This window comes from Triticum dicoccoides, chromosome 3A (assembly GCF_002162155.2).
Source record: "Triticum dicoccoides isolate Atlit2015 ecotype Zavitan chromosome 3A, WEW_v2.0, whole genome shotgun sequence".
NCBI classification, from domain to species: Eukaryota; Viridiplantae; Streptophyta; class Magnoliopsida; order Poales; family Poaceae; genus Triticum; species Triticum dicoccoides.
The window spans coordinates 101,105,954-101,110,625 of NC_041384.1; the positions used below are offsets into that span (position 1 = coordinate 101,105,954).

Here is a 4,672-nt window from a genome sequence, read left to right on the forward strand (position 1 = left end):
CACCGGTTGGGAGGCTGACCTGTGGGCCTACTAAGTTGACGCGTACGCAGGGCTTGTCAACTTAGTCAACAAACGATTTTAGCAGCAGTAACCATTGGATTTGAATCGAACGGTCCTGCTGCTTCTTCAATCGCTGCTCTTCTTGCACCAGCCGCCCGAACCAGCGCCGGGGAGACCGCCTGCTCCTGCCTCCAGTGGCCGGTTGTGTTGCCGATGAGGCCTCATCGCCCCCTACTACTCCCACCGCTAGCCAGGCCCTGCCACTACAAGAAATATTTCAACTTACAACCATCACTATTGGTCACTGAAAGGTCATTGTTTTTTATTTGTGACCTTTTTGTGACAAAAAATAGAAGGGCAAAAGCTGGTGACCGTAAACTGAAATTAACGACCTTCTCTGTGAGAAGGTCGTGGAATTCCATGACCAAAACAAAAGGTCGTTGATTCTATGACCTTCTGTTTTGGTCGCTAGCTCTCTGACCAGGCCACGTAGGATCCGACGTGTCAATCTAACGTGGCAAAATTGCGACCAATTGAAAAGGTCATTGATAAAATTCAGCCCAGTCCAGTTCGGTGTTTTACATGGGCCAAGCCCAACAATTCAGCCTTTTTATATAATTTTTTCTTATTAATTTTGGTCAGCTATATGGGTCAGGCCCAACTATTCGGCCTTTTTAATTTTTGGGCCATTACTATTAATTTTCTATTTTTAGCCACATTATTTTTGCGCTGGTCCCATTGGTCATATTGGTCCCACTTGTCATGCTGATATCACAATTGGACCCACACATCAGAAATTTCAAAATTTGTCAACCAATTTTCATAAGTGGGTCCCCCTAGTCAGGTTTCCATTTCATAGGTATTGAAATTATATACAGTCAATATTTCAAACAGATTATAGAGCAAATGAAATTCATCCAAAACAACACTAAATATTACAATACATAATATGCTACTCTGACTAATATTACACTTTGCCTGATATTACAATACATAATATGCTACTCTTGCTGATATGCTTCACGGCTTCACACTTCATACTTCACCTATGAAAAAAAGAATAAGAACCTCTAGGCAGCATCAAACATAGCTTATAAGCAGAATTGACAATAAGCTCAATTTAACTGGTCAACAAATCTTCCATCTATATTTCTATCAGCAGCACACTAGATAGGACACACATTTATTCCTACAGTACAGTGAGGAAAAAACAGATTATGGTGCCTGCCAAGTGAGGTAAAAATAGATTATCAGCAGCACACTAGATAGGCCACACATATATATTTCTATCAGCAGCACACTAGATAGGCCACACATTTATTACATTTACATGGTGGTGGCTGGCTGGCAATCATGGTTGCTAGCTCATGCTGCCAGTGTGCGTGCACATCTCCCCGCTGGAACCAACCCAACCCAAACGAAGCAACAGTAGCAAACCACACATGTACCAGTAAACTTCAGTATGAAACAATTCCTCGCCGAAAGAAACTACCAAATCATTTCCAAGAATTTCAAAGAAACCGCCTCAAGTCGATTCAGCCAAGGATATTATTTTCCACAAGCAAAAAACTACAGTTCAGCTCCCACATGGGCATGGGGTTTTTGGGTTTCAAGACACAAATCACAGAACTGGATGGGCATATAGAAGGTACACTATGAATCTACGACATCAACCTGCTGGAGTTACTTGTCCTCAGTGATGAGCAGCTGCTTCCTCCTTGGGCTTGGTCATCTGGACAGCCAAAAAAACATGCAAGTGTAAGAAGATGGATTGATGGTAAAAAAGAGTGAAGAATTGTGATTCAGTGAATATAAAAGCATATGTACATTATAATACTGCAGACAAGAAAATAATAATCCTAATATGAAGATAAGTGTTTTTCTTATTGATGGTTGTAAGATGGACTGATCGTAAAAAGAGAGAAGAATTTTGATTCAGTGAACAGAAAACAAGACGTTATTATTCATCTGTGATACTCGATAGTTAACAAGTATCGATATTTGACAAGTATGGTTTCATGTATACTCCTACAAGTTAGGCAGAGCAATTTACAAGATAAATCAAAAGCGTGTCCAATCAATATCCAAAATGCTACCAAGCAGACCATAGAAACAGAGTCCCAAAAATTTAATTATTTGCTGCGGCGACAGCCACGCAGCAAGCCAGCAGCGGCAGGCTGGGGCAAGGGTTGGGGAGGAGGCAAGTGTTCTCAGGTTATTAACAAGGAAACTGGGTGATTAACATCTCAACAAAAAGAAAAAGAAAACAACTTAAAATATGGAGTGTGGCAGCACCATCTACTTGTTACTGGAGTCCCAGTTCAAGATGGCCAAAGGCCACTTGGCACCATGGAACCTGCACAATTTCCATCATATATATGAATGAGTTAGGAAGTAAAGTAGATTTGAACTACCCAGCCTCATGCATATATATAAAGTGTGCTGCACTGCTGCTACAGAAAGTTTCATAGGCTTCCAAGTGAAGGGATACACGTTGTTCAACTGCCGTGTTTATTTTTTGTTGTTGCGGAAAGCAATAGCTTAATCAGTTCACTTCTCTAATAGTATGAACAGCCTATCACTCAAACAATCCTTGAGTGCTAATATATTATTGTATTGGTAAAAGAAACATGTCACCACGAAGAGCTTTAACAGTTAGCACCATTTTTTATTAGAGAAGTTCAGAGAGAGATTTGAGAAATCTATATTAGAGAAAACTTGAAGACAACATACAGAATTACGAGCTTAATAGTTACTGCTATGACCATATCGCGCAAGCTACAACATATAAATTAATTAGCATTAGTATGATGTATATGGACAGAATTTCTACCTTGCCGTCCGCAAGAAACATGACGGGAGGTCGAGGAGATTTCGAGCGGCTCTGTGTCAGCTGCCATCACCACGACGAACTCAGATGTCCCGCTATTAAGAGAACTTGGTCGTTGTGGAAAGCAAGAAACAAAGATTAAAATCACAGGAGGTGAAATTAACAGGAAGGACCAATGGGTACTGCTAGGGATTGGTCACCTTCACGGGGAACTGAACATCCAACTAGTTTTAGTCAAAGTCTTAAGCATATACATACATACAAATTGAACCAAAAATCATATGCATGTCTGTACAATTAATTGCAAGGCTATCCAACTTGCAGTTGGAGAGAGTACAAACTAGTTTACTGGTAGTACAGCACAGCAGCCTACAGACAAGAGTTGACCACAAACAAAGAATGAATCCATCATATTATGCTAGTAGTAGGTACAGCTTGGCTTCAGTCATAGAAAGGGAACATGAGTTTGCTTGCTTGAACCAAAAGGTTCACCATAGGAATTGGGCATCCAACGTGTTTTAGCCAAAGTCGTAAGCATGAACAAACAAACATACGTATAAAATGAACCAAATTCCATATGTCCATGCAATTAACTACATGTGCTATCCAACTTGATATTGGACATAGTAGAACCTGATTTACTAGCAGCCTGACACAAAATTCTAACTCTGGGCTTGGTGCATGAATCCTAGTAGAGAGACAAGAAAGAGTTGACCACAACAAAGAATTCATTCATGGGATTATTGCAGTAGCAAGTACTGCTTGGCTGCAGTTTTAGAAAGGGGACTTGAGTTTGGTCAAACAAAAAGAAAAAGTGATGCATACTTGTTCATAGATAGAAAGTGAACATCCAACGGCAACGGCGGCACCGAGGCGGGTTGACGGGCGGCAGCTTGGGTGATCTGATCTGCTAGACCATGTCGCTGATGAGTTGCACGTGGCTGCTCCGGTGCCTCTCCACGAACATCCTCGACACGCCCGCCACCGTCTTCTTCCACGTCTGAGCGCGCAGACACGTGCAACCAACCAACACATCATTAGCCGAGGCGATCGAAATTGAGGTACAGAAATGGAGTGACAGAGAGATGGCCAGCGTATTAGCTTACCTGCTCCAGCGCGACGAGGAAGTGCGCGACGCCGGCCTTGTCGAGCCGCTCGCCCCGCTTCGCACGCGCGTGGCCGCCATTGCCCTTCCGCGCGGAGGAGGAGGAGGCTGTGGTGGTGGTCGGCAGCAGCAGCCCGGCCCTCTAGTCCGTGGACCCGCCGATGCTGCGCCGCCGCTTGGGCACCGCCAGCTCCAGATCTGCCCCGGACGCGCTGGAGTCTCTGGCAGAGAGCCCCGACGCGATGCGGCGGGACGAGCGCTTGCGGCGCAGCGCGAGGCTGCGGCAGGGCGGGGTTGACCGCTGCTTGGAGCGTGGGTAGGTGGGATCCCACTTGGTCATGCTGGTGCGGTCGTGATCGGCACCTGTGTGCATGCATCACTAGCCGGCCTCGTGGGAGTGAGCGCTTTTCTCTCCGCCGGCTCGAGCTCGATCGATCGTGTGGTCGCTGTGTTGTGTGTGACCACCAGTTTTACTTGTCCCGTGACACCGGCGGGCGAAACGGAAGGGAATCTCCATCATCATATGAGTTGGGTGGCGGCGCCGAGGCGGGTGGGTGGGAGGGGAGGAAAGAATGAACCGGGTAGACGGTCTGGTTTGGGAAATCGGCAACTGCGCACGGGAAGCGTCGAGGGAGGAGGAGCAGTCGGAGCAGGAGGGCGTGGGGGAGGCCATGGACGACGGCGAGCTCCGATGGAGGGAGGTGGTGGCGGCGATCTCTTCCTCGATCTGGAGGGAG

At 45.6% G+C, this 4,672-nt stretch overlaps 1 long non-coding RNA gene and 1 pseudogene across 1 annotated transcript; both read right to left on the reverse strand.

The window, feature by feature from the left end:
• Positions 1–986: 986 nt before the first annotated feature.
• On the reverse strand, positions 987–2,893 carry LOC119271326. The gene is made up of 3 exons (XR_005134490.1): positions 2,834–2,893; positions 1,675–1,732; positions 987–1,046 (listed from the first exon to the last, which is right to left on the reverse strand). It is a non-coding gene; the product is annotated as an uncharacterized LOC119271326 (long non-coding RNA).
• Positions 2,894–3,740: 847 nt separating this feature from the next.
• LOC119272029 lies at positions 3,741–4,275 on the reverse strand (annotated as a pseudogene).
• Positions 4,276–4,672: the final 397 nt, after the last annotated feature.